Genomic DNA, 17,428 nt, shown 5'->3' with positions numbered 1-17,428 from the left:
GCAATTCCATTACTGAACATCTACCTAAAGGAAACAAAATATTCTATAAAGAAGACATCTGCACTCAAATGTTTATAGCAGCTCAATTCCCAATTGCAAAGATGTGGAAAAAAGTCAAGTGCCCATCGATACATGAGTGGATTAAAAAAACATGGTATATGTATACCATGGAGTACTACTCAGCCACAAAAATAAATGGTGATATAGCACATGCTGTATTATACTGGCTAGAGCTGAAACTGATTCTACTAAGTAAAGTATCTAAGAATGAAAAACCAAGCACCACATGTACTCACCATAAAATTGGTTTTAGCTGATCAACAAACACATAAGTGCATATATAGCAATAACATTCATCAGCTATCTGGGAGATGGGAGGGGGATGAGGGAATGGGTATGTACACAGCTAAGGGGTGAGGTGTGCACCATCTGTGGGATGGACACCTTGGAGCTCTGACTCGGGTGGGGCAAGGGTATATATATAACCTAAACATTTATACACTCACAATATGCTGAAATAAAAGTTTGAAAAATATTTTTAAAAAAGAAAAGAAAATTGTATGCCCAAGATTCAAAGCAGATATTTCCAGATACAGAGTTCTGATAGCACACACTAGAGTAAAGGAAAAAAAGGGCAATCAGACCCCATGCAGGCCCGCCTGGCAGAGTTCTGACTGCCCAGACACCCAGCAACCTACCTATATGCTAGAAGAGCCTTACGGGATGCTGACAGTGAAACCTTTTGTCCCTCTTCACAACAAGGCAATCTGGACTGGAGGGTCAGAAGTGCCTAGGGAAACCAAATACCTCATACCTGGGCAGTAAATTTCTGGGGTTTCACAAACCCATCCCTTAGCCTGGAAGCCTGGCTCAGAGGCCCAGGAGATGGGTTACGCCCATGATTCGGCACCCTCTCATGGCTGTCCATTCTGACGTCAAGTCTCTCGAGCCAGTCCTTCCAGACTCACTCTCTGGCTTGCCCTGCCTTGGACCCCTGATGGTCTAATTTTGTTCCTCTTCTCCCTCTGGCAAAAGGAATTAATTGCCCTACAGAGTTTGAGACCTCTTGGATAAGGAACAAGTTCTTTTAGTTGATAACACATATACAACCTAAGAAAGATTCTAAGGTTAGCCTGAAATGCTGTATTTTCTCTTGATATTTCCAAAGAAAAAATTATCTACTATTCCAAATAATAGGAAAAATGAAGTTAAAAGTATAATATTCTGAGCCAGAGATGTAAAAGCAACATTTAGGAAAGTTTGTCCTTTTTAAATGGAGCTCTAATTTAAAACAGAATAAAAGATTCCCTTGTGAGTTCCTGGAAATGAAAAAAAAAAAAAATGAGAAGACGACTGATATCACACAATGTATCATTTTTGACCAAAATGAAATAAAACCAGAAATGAAAATCAGAAGAAAAACTGACAAATCCAAAATCCAAAAACATGTGAAAATTAAACACATTCTTCAACATATTTTTCCTCAAGGATCAGATGACTTGATATTCTTAACATGTCAATGCCACCCACAGTGATGGACAAATTCAATCTAATCATTGTCAAAATCTCAGAGGTATTGTTTTGCAAAAATATCCTTAATTTTTTTAGAAACTATGACTAGCCAAATACCCTTTAAAAACCAGGACAAAATGACATTGCACTTCCTGATTTCAAAATGTATTACAGAACTGAAAAAGTCAACGCAATGTGGTAATGGCACAAAGAAAGATATTTAGATCATGGAACAGAATACAGAGCACAGAAATAAATTCTTATGTACATAATCAAATGGTCTTTCACAAGGTGGTCATGAGCACACAATGGGAAAAGGAGAGTCTCTTCAACAAAAGGTGTTAAAAATTGAATACATTAAAAATAATGAAATCAGATCAATCCTGCATCACATACAAACAATATTTTAAAACAATAAAATATTTATAAACATATAACCAATAAAAGTCTTGGAAGAATATAGGTGAAAAATAAACTGATGTTAACCTTGGTGCTGTTTCCATGGATATGACATGAAATGCATAAGCAACAACAAAAAAGAACAGAACAGTGGGACTATATCAAATTTCAGCATTTCTGCACATCAAAGGATACATTTAGTGAACACCCCACCTACAAAATGGGTGAAAATATTTCAAAATCATATATGAGTTAATATTTGGAACAAATTATATTAAAAAAGTGAATAACTCAATTATAAAATAGACAAAGAATTGAACTGACACTTTTTCAAAGATATACAAATGTCCAACAAACATTTGAAAGGACATAGAAAATTACAAAATTTTAGAGAATACAAAGCAAAATCACAATAAATATCACCTCTCACTCAGAATAAGAAATATAAAGAAAAGTTTGTCTAATATGTAGAGAAATTGAAACTCTTTTCAAACATTGATTTGGAAAAATGATGCGAATGCTATGAAAAATGTATGCATGGCCATAAAAAATAAAAATTAGAGTATGATTCCAATATCCCTATTTGGGGTATGCAGTGCAAGAGCTATAAGATATATGTGCACACCTATGTTCGTTGCAGCAATAGTCACAAAAGCCAAGAGGTACATGCAACCCAGATGTCCCTGAACCAATAAACAGATTAAAAATGTAGCATATATACATAATTCAATACTATTTGGCCTTAAAAAACTTAGGCCACATGTGGTGGCTCATGGCTATAAACTATCAATTTGGGAGGCCAAAGCAGGATGATTGCTTGAGGCTTGGAATTCAAGATCAGCCTGAGTAACAGAGTGCAACCCTATTTCCACAAAAAAATAGAAAAATTAGCTGGGTGTGATGGTGTGCATCTGTAGTCCAACCTAATCAAAAGGCTGAGGCAGGAGGACTACTTGAGCTCAGATGTTTGAGGTTGCAGTGAGCTATGATGATACCACTGTACCCTACCTCAGACAGCAGATTGGGACCTTGTCTCCTGTCTCAAAAAGAAAAGAAAAAAAGAAAAGAAAACCTATCACACTCTATGATAAAAACTATTATGTTAACTGAAATAAGCCAGTAACAATGTGACAGACAGTGTATGATTACACTTAATATGATGTATCTTAAGCAGTCAAAGTCATAGGAACATAAATAAGAATGAAGTTCCACAAGGGCTGGAGAGAGGGTAAAATGGGCGGTTGTTACTTAATAAGTATAGAGTTTTAGCTGTGCAAGATATAAAGGTAATACAGCATTTGTGTATAACAGCATAAATATAATTAATACTACTAAAATATATATACTTAAAGAGACTTATAATAATAAATTGTATGTGTTTTTATCACAATTAATTATTATAAAAAATGATAACTAAAATAAATGGTTATAAAGTTTTTGAGAAACAACCTTCAAATCTCATCTTTATGTCAACATCTTTATCTTGTCCGAGCCATGATTTGGAAATGATCCTTCCTATTCAAAGACCTGGAGGGCTATGCCCACTCATAGCCATAGAGACAGGACCAGAGACCTCGGCACTCACTGTGATCTATGACGCAGTTCTGTCACTCAGTTCCACCTGTGTTAGCCACAGTTCACGACCAGTGCTGCAAACTGAAGGACCCACAGAGTGACCTGAAGAAAGCATCCCAAATACTCAGTGGGAGCCACACTCATCCATAAACTGGGCATCAGGCCCAGCCTATGCAGACCCAACTGTAAGAGCCTGCTCTAAAGACCAAAGTCATGAAGGCAATCCAGTCTGCCCATGAATAAGACAGGATTCACAACTACCCAAGCTCCTGATAATAGGCCCATACCAAAGGCAGTCCTCACTACATACCCAGCAGCAGACTTGTGACCCAGTTATAACCCCTTTTATCTGCAAACCCAGAAAAATTCCCACCATCCTGGGAACCCAAGAAGGGAAAATCTTTACCTACTGAAACTAGCTTATAAAATTGGAAGACATGTTTACTCCTTTAAATACACAGACATCAATGCAAACCTATATTATGACCATACTCAATGCTTCCATTTAACATAGTATTGGAAATCCTAGGCAGAACTATTAGGCAAGAGAATTTGTAAAAATGGGTCCAAATAGAAAAGAAAGAATTTAAAAAGTCAGTTTGTAGAACACATGTCTTCATATATGTAGAAAACTATAAATACTATCCCAAAAACCTATTTAAACTAAAATATACACTCAGCAAATCTACAGAGTATTAAATGAACATGAAAATATCAGTGTTTCCATACACTAACAACAAACTATCCAATAGAATAAGGAAGCAAACAATCTCATTTATGATAGCCCAAAATAAAGACTTCTTAGCAATAAATTTAACCAAGGAATTAAAAAAAGGTTTACACTGAAAAATGTATCAATGAGAAAAATTGAAAATGATACAAATGTAAAAATATACCATGTTTAAGTATTACAAGAATACTGTTAAATTGTCATGTAATCCAGAGTGAAATATAGATTTAATAAACTCCCTATCAAAATTCCAATGGCATTTTTCATAAAAATAAAAAACACACTCCTATTTTTGTATGTAACTACAATATACTTTGGATCTCCAAGGTATATCTTTTGTTTTTTGCTGGAGGAAGGAAAAAGCAGGGTACATCATGCTTCATGATTTCAAACTGTATTGCAAAACTATAATAATAAATACAGATTAGTATGTGCATTATAAATGACACAACCACCAATGTAACAAAATAGAGAGTTCAGTAATAAGCCCATGCACACAAGGTCAACTAATCTATGACAGGCACAACAAGAATTCAAAATACAAAAAGTACAATCTCTTCAATTGGTGCTAGGAAAACTGGATATTCATAAGCAAAAAACAAAGTCAGACAATTTTTCTTACACCATTATCAAAAATGAATTCAGAATAAAATAAAAAGTCTTGTGTAAGACATGAATCTTTTAAAATCTTAAAACATATTTTAAAAACTTTATTGCTATTGATGTTAGTAATAAATATTTTACATATGACACAAAAGGTATAAAAACAAAAGCAAATATAAAATAAGTCAGCAACAAATTAAGAAACTTCTGCAGAGCAAAGAAAACAATAAAAAAGAATACTTCCTGATGCAAGAAAATATGTGCAAATAATATATCTGATAAGATTTTAATATCTAAATTATATAACAAACTTATCCAAATCCAAGGTAAAAACAAGAAAAATAATGATAATCATAACTTATTTGAAAACTAAGCAGAAGACGAAATTGATATCTTCCAAGTGAAGTCATACAAATAAATGGCTATGAAGTATATGGATATCAGCAATAATATCTCAGTATCACAAATCATCACAGAATTACAAATCACAATCATGATGAGATATCACTGTATACTTGTTAGGATGGCTTACATCAAAAGGAAGAGATAGGTTTTAAAAAGGACATGAACAAAAAGAAAAAGAAAAGATATCCTGTACCCAGTTGGTAAATATAAATTGATAAATTATGAAAAGCAGTATGGAAATTATTTAATCAATGAAAAAATGGACTACCATACAATGCAACAACCCCACTTCTATATATATAACCAAAGGAAATAAAATCAGTATCTTAGAGAAATATCTGAATCCTCGTGTTTATTACAACATTATTCATAACTGCCAAGATATGAAAACAAGCTAAACATATGTAAATGTTGAACGCATAAAGAAATAGGGTACATATGCAAATAAAAATAACACTCAGTTATAAAAATATTATTCAATCATTTCTACAACATAGATGGACCTGGAAGATATTATACTAACTGAAATAATTCAGGCACACAAAGATAAATACTGCATAATCTTACATACATGGGGAATCTAAAAAGGTTAAAATCATAGAATCACAGATTACAAGACTAGTTGCCAGGGCCGGAGGTAAGGAAGAATGCAAAGATGTTGGTCAAGGGTACAAACGTTAAGTTACAAGACCAATAAGTTTTGTAGACCTATGTATATCTTGGTGGGTATAGCTAAAGATAATGTTTGGCATCCTAAAATTTTCTAACTGTAGATCTTAAGTGTTCTCACTACAAAAAAAAAATAAGAAGAAGAATAGGTAACTGTGAGATGACATGTATTTTCATTAACTTGGTTGGGTTAATCATTTCAAAACACATAAACATATCAAACAAATCATTACATGGTACATAATAAGTACAAGTTATACTATTTTTATTTGTGGAGAAAATTTATATGACACACACAAGCACACACACACACACACACACATATAAACCTGTGAATGACAAAGCCCCAGTAAGCTTCATATTAAAGAAGAGAAAATGATGGAATTAGAGTTGGTAAAAGGAAAAAGTGGGACTTTAATGCACACTCGGCAATGTTCTAAGTGCCCCAAACATACTTAAGATACGTAGGGAGTAGATACATTAAACTCTATTAAAGTTGAGAAATTTGGGCACATAGAGTTAAATTATTAGTAAGACTTCACAGTAAAAACAGAATTTTGAAGTAAAATAACATTATATTTTCTTATATTTAGAGAAATAGTGTTCTGATAATGAGTATGAATTTCTCTAGAAACACATTTTATCATTTCACAAGATAACAAATCATAAAGCAGAAAATTATAATATCTGCTTGTGGTGATCCTGGGATTTCTGAACCAAATACCAATTACACCACTACATTCACACATGTCAGACCTGATGCAATAAATGCAGAGAAATTAAAAAAATGGTTGGCAGACAGGTGTGGTGGCTCATGTCTGTAATCCTCGCACTCTGGGAGGCAAAGAAGGGAGGATTTCTTCAGCTCAGGAGTTCGAGACCAGCCTGAGCAAGAGCAAGACCCCATCTGTACTAAAAGTAGGAAAATTAGCCAGGGAATGTGCATACACCTGTAGTCACAGCTAAATCAGAAGGCTGAGGCAGGAGGATCACTTGAGCCCAAGAGTTTGAGGCTGCAATGAGCTACCATGATGCCATTGCACTCTACCCAGAGTGAGACTCTGTCTCAAAACAAATGCTTTACCATATATTTTGTCAAATATACACACATATTTCCATGTCCTGCAATGTAATGGAAAGCAGTCAGTACCTGCAGTCCCTGATAAACCTTGAGCAGGGCTTTTGTTCTCACTCTAACCTTTAATCAACAACACTGATGGGAAATAAAGTCCTTAGATAATTTAAGAATAAGGAACAAGAAAGCCTCTATCAAAGATCAAGAGAAAGAAACCCAGGATTGCCAGAATCCATTTTCATGGAAGCAGAGTTTTCCAAGCACTTTTTAAGGTCTGCCTTCCTCATTGACCTTTGGAGCTCTCACCTGTGTCATCTGCTTCACTTACTCCCACCTACCTGGGTGTTTGGCTACTGTCTCACTTGTCTTCACATTCCAGGGCTCTTTTCTTTGCCCCAGACAGGTGATCAGGTCTGGCTTAGAGGCAGCAAGACCTGTTTTATTTGGAAAGTAGCATGGCATTTTTGGGAATCTTCCATTATCAACCCAGTACTGTGCTCAGTAGACAAATGGTCACAGTATAGAAGCTTCTAAAAAATATTAATCCCAAAGTACTAATTCCTGACAGACACTTTAAAATATTTAGATAGTATTAGAATTTCAGGGTCCTTAGCTCCATTACCTAGTACTGTAGAATCAAATACGGGTGGCAGAAATTGGATTTTAAGCTATGAGCAACAACATCTTATGCCACTAAATTTTTGAAATCATCGCTAACGAGGAGTGAAGGACACAGCTCAGCTCAATAAAGGGAAAGATTAATGTCAAGATAAAACAGATTGAAGATTTTGTTTTCTATACTAACAAATCCCACTTTTTCCTTGGAAACAAAGATGAGAGCTTCTCTCATGCAAAGCAGAAAATCCCAGAGAAATTCTACAAAGGTAGACTATAAAATACTTAGTGTGGAATAAAAATTGTATATTGAAATGATCTTTACCCAGGAACACCAAATTTCTGTAGTTCTCAAACATCACATCCCTATACAAATTCTGCTGTGCATTATCAAGACATTCCCACTCCTCCAGAGAGAATACTATGGCCACATCCCTGAATGTCAACAGTCCCTGAAAAAACAAAACAAAACACATATTTACCAAGTGGTCATGTGGAGAATTCTTAATTTCACTGCTGGAGAAATAAGGAAATGAAGAGAATTGGTTCAGACTCATATGAATAACTGGAATTATTCAAAAAAGATAATTTATAACACAGAAATATTCTCTAATGTGTTAGCTGACTCTGAGGAGAGAGGATGACATAAGGTCCACAAAATTCATGTAGCCATTATACTTTGCTAAATGATAAGGTATAAGATTCAGGTCACCAACACAGATATTTATATTTTTGAGTACTATATTTACATTATACTGGATAAGTTGTATATATTTTTCAGATAGAAAAGTCATGTTGAGTTAGAAGGTATTAATGCATGTTAAATTTTGCAAAGTCTTCAATATGTACAACATGAACTAGAAATCCTAATAAAATACAGATTTTGATTCTGAAAATCTAGGGTGAATCCTGAGTTTCTGAATTTCTAACAAGCTCATCAGTGACATCAATGCTTCTGGCCAAAAGGGAATATTATTCAAACATTCAGTAAGTAGCAGAGTATGGCTTCATCTCATTTCAACTGACCAGGATATCAAGATGAGAGCCTATATTTTCTAAAGGAAGTTATATGCAAAGGGAATCTAAAACGAAAATGGGAGCTTCCACATGAAATGAAATGAGATGGTTTATGCTCATCACTAGGTAAAGCTTCACAAAGTACTCAATATAATTAACTATTAGAAAAATGATAGAGAACACATTAACCAAGTGAATAAAATTAATATAACTGTAATACAACAAATTACTCTCAAGTGTCAATGCACACAGACATACCATCACTGCTGTGATATTTTGATATTTTTTGCCAAAGGAAAATGTAATTTATAATTTGAATCTACTCATGAACATCAGTTTTATGCAAAGTTCAAGCTATAGATATCTCTCGTGTTCTGTAATCTATAATAATGTATTTCAATAGTCTTTCTTTGGTATCCTAGAGAGCAAGTGTCTTCTAATTATTCTTTTTCTCAGAACTTTCTGAGTTATTCTGAACAATCAATGTGTATTATTTTAATCTTGTTCTGCACAGAGCTGATGGAGCATCTAGACAGAACCTAAATAGTACATGTTCCTCTTCTTCACTGATATCCTAGGGATCGAACTCATCTCCAATAGTAATCTTGGGCATCCAAGATTCTGCTTCCAAGATGCTCAACAGTCACAAAGGGAATATTTTTAATATTTATGGTGACAATTGTTCATGATGTATGAGAAGCGTGGATGCAGGGAAGGCTCTGGTATGTAGGAAAAAATAATATTTCAGAGCCTGTTGATTATCATTAAAAAAAAAGAAAAAAAGTAGTTAAAATCAACACATTAGGCAGGAATAACAAAGAAGAAAAGTAATGGTTTGCAAATTCTAAACATATGACATTCCAAGAGGAAAAGTAAACACAGCCCCTGACCTGGGACACATTCACCTGAGAACCAGCCATTTCTTTCTGTCTCTCCTTCTCAGTTAAGATTATCTGGAAAACTCACACATGTATCTTGGGAATATGCATCTAAAGGTGTCAGCACAACCCTGTCCCCTACTGTCACCATACTCACAACAGAAGGACCACGAAGTACAGAAAAGAAATTCACACTTCCCTGTCATTATCACAGGAGAGAGTCAGGAGCAATGAGGTCCTACATAAAGATCAAAATGTCAGTGTTTTTCTTTCCTACCCTCAGGTACCCTCAACTGCCACAGTCACTGGCAATTTTTGTGGCAGCAGTGGGGATATGGACCACACTGACCTGTCCCTAAAAAACACAAGCGGTACAGGGCCTGTGATCTTCCTTTGGAACAAAGTCTGAATTCAAATCTCATGAATATATCTCAGAGCCCTTGTACTTTTCCCCTGGCTGCAACTTAGCATCACATGGGGCACTTCATTATAATCACACCTAGAACAATAGAACAATCCCACCTAGAACAATAGACAGACTCTGTGCCTGGATGGAAAATCTCTTAGAATGTGCCTATAAATCATTTTGTAATCTGGAGCCCACTCTAAGTAATTTGATTCTACAGCCATGGAATTCATCCAAGGTGCCCATGAATTGGCTCCTTGAGAAAGTCCCCTGTGAATGCTGATGGTGCTTCTCCTAGACCCACTATGAGAAGCACTCAGCTACAGGCAGCAGGTACAGCACATAGAGAGCATTACACCCAACACTCTTATGGCAAAAATACTTTTGGTCCAAAGTGAAGACCACCAATTGCCATCCTGAAACATGGCATTCTATTAAAAGATTACAGAGGCTAGAGAAGACAGCAGTGTCTGAGTAAGTCTGCATTTGGAAAATAACATTAGCCTTGCCTGAATGCTACATTTCCTGAGCATGTACGATGTGTTCACAAGTATGTTGTAGCGGTGGTCCCCAACCTTATTATAGGCACCAGGGACCCTTTTCAAGAAAGACAATTTTTCTACAGATTGGGGAGTGGGGGGATGGTTTGGAGATGATTCACACTCATTGTAATTTTTTGTGAATTTCATTTCTATATTACTACACTGTAATATATAACAAAATAATTCTGCAACTCACCATAGCTTGGGGATCCTAGTGTTACAGTGCTGGCAAACTCCAAGTTTGGGAGTTAATTCTCATAATACCCTGGGAGTTGAGTACTAAATACCCCATAATTTCCAGGATTTAGTTGAAGGGCCCACACTGTTTCTTTTATCTATCATTAATCTTAAAAGAAAAATCTATAGAACAAAAGCTAAATATAAACAAATGGAAGAGATAGAGAAAGGAAAGTTGGGCTGCAGTTCAGAGGGATTTTTTATTGTGTTTATATTTTCTGCCTGTAACTTGTGGAGTAACTACTAAATGTAAAGGAAAACAAAACAAGTTGCTAGGTTGTTTCTCTGGGAGCATAGGTTTTATAAAAATAAAGAAATTAAGTCCCCCAAATAATAGCCCTTAGCCCTTATTTGTCTAGTTTTGGGATTGAGAGAATTGTAAGCATCAGCTCTGAGGAGACAATACGAGAAGCCATGCAAAACTCTTGTCTTCTCTAATAAGTTTTGTGCAGGGAGAATCTAACATTCGTTCAGACCTAGACAAGGCTCAGAAGAGGGTGGATCTGGGCAGGTTGGGGTGGGAAGAGGGCCCAAGGCTTCTCACCTCTATTGACTTAAAGTATATTCAGTTCTAGCTTTTCTACATCTTCCCAAGAGAAACTTGACTCCGAGAGTTTGTATAATTTCAACCTATTCACACCATTTTGGGGCCCTCTTTTATAACATAATAGCAAGCAATGTCAGAAAATTTTTCATGGTTTTCTAGGACAATGATATTTGAAGCTATCTATTTATTCTTGAATCCTAAGAGGAAAAGACCGCTCAAGAGTGAAGCCTGCACTTATAAACCTACCACTCTGGGAAGCTGAGGCAGGAGGTCACTGGAGGTTAGGAGTTGGAGACCAGCCTGAACAAGAGCAATATCCCATCTCTACTAAAAATAGAAACAATTAGCCAGGTGTGGTGGTGTGTGCCTGTAGTTCCAGCTACTAAGGAGGCTGAGGTGGGTGGATTCCTTGAGCCCATGAATTTGAAGTTTCTGTGAGCTAAGTTAATGCCATTGTACTCTAGCCTGGGTGACAGTGCGAGACTCTGTCTCAAAAGAGTAAAGCCTGGTACCTTATATGTTTGTATTATGTCTGGTAATTCTGAACAATGCTTCAGAATTACAATTAAAAACAAAATTATTTTCAATCCCAGACAATCTCTCCACAGTGGCAGCACAGAAAGAAAACTCTTTCATTACATAATTCTATCAGAATGTGATATGCACCACAATCTCCTAAGAGCTTACAAAAACAAAAAAGAAAGGTAATCATCATTTGTCCTCAAATTGAGATGGAGGAGGGTCCCCTCTATTTGGCCTGCAGAACCACCCAAACATGTCAATAGATAAAACATCTTGAGTCCCTACAAGGAAAATTCTGGGCAACTAGGTACGGCAATTTGATGAGCAAAAGACAATAATAACTACAGTTCTCCAAGCAAGCCAGAGTCATGGGGAGTTTTAGTTTCCTACAGAAACTAAAAGATAACCTCTTAACATATGTTTCAGAGTTATTTTTCAGAACTCTCCCCCATGGAATAAGCAGATAGGAGGGAACTGATGAATTGAACTCTGACCACAGGTTTTCTTCCCTAAATTTCTGTCTAAAGGGACTAGATAGAGAGTGGAACTTCACCTTAACATCACTTTCTGCTAACAAAGTCATCTAGGAATCCACCAATGACCAATAAGCCCCTGCTTCAAGATATCACATATCAATATATAACCTCCATATACTGATTTACAATTTTGTCTGCAACTTCTGCTTTCCTCAAATGTGCCCATATCTTTAAAAACCTTTTCCTGTGAGCCACTGGGGAGTTCCAGTCTTAAGCGTTAGGTGTCCATTCTCCTTGCATGGCATCTTGCAATAAAATGCCCTTTTCCCACTGCAACTCTTTGCATCAGCATTCATCTTAGCCATGCTGGGTGAGTGGACCCAACATTGGTCTGGTACTAAAGATCTGACAATATTATTTGTCCTATATAAAATTCATTCTAAATTCATCTGGTGATTGGAGCGATTATGTGTGTTTTGGCTATATTCCAAGGAAAATTAAACTTTCAACATCTTTATGATAGGAGGTAGTTTTGTAGCTTGGAGCCATGTACCCAGTGAATGTTAAGTTCCTACTCTCTAATGCAAGCTGTGGGAAAGGGCTATATCATCTTTGCTATTTACATTTTGAAGCAATGGGTTAAAGGTTCTAGAGAAAGACATTCCTGAGTCAAAAAGATCAACAAAAGGCATATTTAGAGGTGAAGATGATTTACATACAATTCAAAGAATATTATGCAATATTTTAAAAAATGTTTTTATATATAAAACCAAGAAAAATTTACCAAATGTCATGAGGACAGAGAATACTACTAGAGCTCCAAGGAATATATCCAGAAAAAAATTTTAAATGAAAGATACAAAACATATAAGAAAAACATTAAGACTCCAAAAGACACAAAAATGACCTGCAGCTGTTTGTACAGAATGCAAAAACATCCTCAGATACTGATTCTAACACAATCAGTAGTTTTACAGAATAGGCAGAAAGTTGACAAATAAAAGAAAGTGGCTAATAAATAAAAACACAGTGAAATTGGAAATGCACACTAAAACTACAGAGGGATAGCTATTTACATCCATCAGTTGTCAAAGGCCCCACAATTTTCAGTGATGTTGTAAAGAAATAGACACTTGTGAACATTTCTGCTGGGAAGCCAAAGTTATATAATCAAAGTACAAAGAAATGCACAATGGCATTAACCTTGGATTCTGGAAACCGAATTCCAGAAATGTACTGTGCAATCTGTTTCACCAACATGAAAAATATTTTCAAGGTTATCCCTTGTGGCTTTATCCATCATAGAAAAATTTATCCATTTAGAAAAATATGGGAAAATACAGCTATGTCCATTAATATTGCACAGACTTATAGTCCCATGACATCCTCATAGTAAGACACTCTGCAGTCATGAAGGTAAAAGAGAAAGGTCTCTGTATTCCATTATGGAGCAATAGACATGACATACTGTGGTATGAAAAAGCCAAGGTGGTCAAACACTTGATCCAAGTCAATGTTATGCATGCACACTTAAAGAAGGAAACTAAAAAGCAAAACCAAATAAATGAAAATAACTATATATTATATCAATGTGACTAATATTTTTAGTTTAACCCAAACAACTATGCCTTCTGATTTATCAGCAAAACATGTGTGTATTTATTATAATGTTAAGGTTATTTTTTCTATGATACTTGTCTACCATACAGGAATATAAAAATGGTTAATAAAAAGTTTAACTTTGAGATGATTGCTAGACTTATCTAAAGGTTCATGAGATTTTATACACAAAATTGTTAAGACTGGATAAATAGACATAAATGGATAAAATGTTATAAATCAAGTTATAATAATAATTATGTTTCATAATATGTTTACTTAAAAAATATTTTCTCTAATATTTTTGGAGAGCCAGGAATCATGGATAAAAAACAAAATATTGTAACATCACAGAAATTGTAAGGAAATTAAATTTCATATTTCTATAGGAAAAACAAAAGTATTTATCTCTTTTAGACAATAAGTAGGCTATTTCGTTATTATTTTCATGATAATAAATCATTTGGTAAACAATGGCATATAAACTCTTCTAAGACTTGTCAAATCCCATCTCATAGGCTTTATAGTTAAGTCCCAAAATCCAGATAACAGGACACAAAACAGAGTGATCCACTTTCACAAATCCTACACACACACACACACACAAACAACCAAAAAAAAAAAAAAAGGAGGAGGAATAGGTGTTTTGGTGAATATTTGTCAGTCACTTTTTTTTCTCACACTTTCTTGTGGAAATGTATATATTTTTCTAGTACACTCACTCTGGGGAAGAAAATAGGTAAGCAATAGTTTTTTTAAATGCAATATATAGAGTTTTTTTGAAATCTACTTTTTCCTTTAAAAGTATTTTCTTATCTTTTCAAGCTCTACTGCTAAAATTTAGTTTACAGTTAATGAAAAGCTAAAGTTGAATAAAAAATTCTTTTCAAAGTTTCAAACTCAGGGAGTAGAAGTGCTGACAGGAACACAGACTTATCTGACTCAAGTGTCAAGATAGGCCATCTTATCAGTTGGGACATCCTTCCAGAAAACCTTCCTCCTACTTATTGAAATGTTCAAAGACCACCCTCACGCACCAGGAGCCACTTCACCGGTCCCCCTGTGTGCCTAAAGTGCAAATTGCTTTGCAGATTCTTGCATCATCTTATTGCAGTGGCCTTTTCTTGGCTTACGGACAGTTTTTCTCCCTTCAAAAGTGTGAGAAAATCCAGCGAACAGGAATCATTTCTAACCGGGCATGGTGGCTCACACCTGTAATCCTAGCACTATGGGAGGCCAAGGTGGGCGGATTGCTCCAAGTCAGGAGTTTGAAACCAGCCTGAGCAAGAGTGAGACCCCATCTCTACTATAAATAGAAAGAAAGTAATTGGCCAACTAATACACATAGAAAAAATTAGCCAGGCATGGTGGCGCATGCCTGTAGTCCCAGCTACTCAGGAGGCTGAGGCAGGAAGATTGCTTGAGCCCAGGAGTTTGAGGTTGCTGTGAGCTAGGCTGATGCCATGGCACTCACTATAGCCTGGGCAACAGAGTGAGACTCTGTCTCAAAAAAAAAAAAAAAAAAAAAAAAGAATCATTTCTGTCTTTTCCCCTTAATGCCAGCAACCAATGGTTGGCTGACCACAAATATGTCTCCAAAAAATGGAAACTGGGATTGGAGGAAAAAGTGTTATGGCACAAAGGGTTATCCCTTTTCATGAATGGTGTGATAGGAGAATTCTCTCAACCCCAGGGCACCCAGCTGTTCTCCAGCCATGATCCACAACCACACTTCAGGCTGTTCTCTGGGAGTACATGCTGCAGGACTGATATTCACCACACGTTCCAAGAGTTATGGTCACCATGAGCATCTTGGGTCATCCTCAGACAATTTTGAAGCCTAGGTCCACAAGAAGACAGGAGGATGTCCCAGGACACATTATCCCATAAAGTTTCCAAAGGAGAACCTCAAACCAAAGAAACCCTGGTAAGATGTCTGTGCCTAGGGAAGATAGAAGGAGGAGAGGCAAGATATATTTTTAAAGGTAGTGACAAGTGAATATTCTCTGATTTCTTCTCATCTGAAATGTTCAGAAACACAAAATGAATACTTTTTAAAGCCACCCATTGCTCTGTGCAAAAATGATAACAAATTAAAACATTCTATTGGAAAAGTGAAATAAAGAACAAATAGTTGATAATGTTGTAATTGGTGAGGAAAAGTTGGTATTTGGGAATTTGGGGAGGAACTAGAAATTTAGGCTTTTACCACAAGCCCTAGATGGGTTACGCTAGGCGATCAAAGGGACAGAGTGAGATTCTACTTGCCATATATTTGGATAATGCAAGGGAAAATAAGGCCCTCTGTGGTGCAAAAACAATAAATAAATAATCAGAAGCCAATCAGATGGAAGTGACTGTAGTGTCCTGGGTTCCTACCGAAAAATACCAAAATTTGATTCAAATACTTTTTTTTTTATATTACTAACTTTGTGAGAAACAAAATTTGGCTTAACCAACCACAAACCACCAATTAACCTCTGATCACATACCTGGGAAGTATCCATCAGGATAGTCCAAGAAAAGCGATGGCATAAAAAGTACACAGCTATAACCACTCAATTCTTGGATTTGGTTTGCTGTCTCCTGCACTTTATGAAAGTCTTTGCTTCAAGCCCCCCTGGTGGACCCCAAGAACAAACCATGGATGATTGCTGTCTGATCCATAAATGGCTGTTTGTTCTAATAAACTCTATCATGTTTTTAAGCAGTTCCTTAGTTTAATTTTTAATATGAGAGCGGAGTGACGGGGACCCAAGGGGCTACAGCTCCTCCCATGCACGGACCTCACACACCAGTCGAAATTCATCCCTCATGACCCTGCCCTGGTCGCCCCACAATGCAGGGGACACGGAGAGCTGCATTACGGAACCACCCAGACGACTCCCACTGGGCCACAGATGCCCCAGAGGATGAGACGGGGCGCCGTGGTTCCTGCTGCAGCCCAACCCCGCTCTAAGCCGCAGGGGACTAAGGGCCGAGCCGGCCTAAAGGGTCCTTTGTCTGCAGACTCCCGGTCTGGCGGGAAGCCGGGGTCCTGCCACACCCAGTTCCATGGGGTTCCAAACTCCCTAGCACAGACGGCCACGCACACTCACCATTTTGTGACTTCTGTGGTGCCCTGGGATCCTTCTGGCCGACGTTTCAGAACCCGCAGGTCATAGGCAAACTAAGGCTGAGGGTTACCTGAGTTAACCTAAGTTTCCCAAAGCAAAGAAGAAGGAGCACTGAAGACAAGTGCATCAAGGAGGACCAGAATATGACAAAGGCACGGCCAGGTCCCGGAAGTCCCGCCCTCCCAATGCGTGCCTGATTGGACAGTTCCAGTCCAAGGATTTCTGATTGGCTCAGGCTCTAGGCCACACCCCTTAGAGCCCTGACTGACATATAATGGGATCCCACCTACTAATGGCGGCAACCAGGTCTTTCTCTCTGCACTGGGACCTGGCGCCACCTAAAGGAAATTTGCATTTAACCTTGTATACAGGTTATATCCAAGCTGGGCATGGTGGCTGATGCTTATAATCCTAGTACTCTGGGAGGCCAGGTGGGGGGATTGCTTCATCTCTGGACTTCAATACCACCGTGTGCAAGAGGGAGACCCCATCTTTACTAAAAAAT

The 17,428-nt window shown here is 36.9% G+C and overlaps 1 protein-coding gene across 1 annotated transcript in view; it reads right to left on the bottom strand.

The window, feature by feature from the left end:
- LOC105885183 (uncharacterized) overlaps positions 1–17,084 on the bottom strand; it is a 49,174-nt gene extending 32,090 nt beyond the window's left edge. The window contains exon 1 of the mRNA XM_076005406.1: positions 16,906–17,084. The gene's annotated coding sequence lies outside the window, so the exon portion shown is untranslated. The remainder of the gene's footprint in view (positions 1–16,905) is intronic.
- Positions 17,085–17,428: the final 344 nt, after the last annotated feature.

The sequence above is a fragment of the Microcebus murinus genome, chromosome 8 (assembly GCF_040939455.1).
Source record: "Microcebus murinus isolate Inina chromosome 8, M.murinus_Inina_mat1.0, whole genome shotgun sequence".
Taxonomy (NCBI): domain Eukaryota; kingdom Metazoa; phylum Chordata; class Mammalia; order Primates; family Cheirogaleidae; genus Microcebus; species Microcebus murinus.
This window is presented reverse-complemented; position numbering and strand designations above follow the sequence as displayed.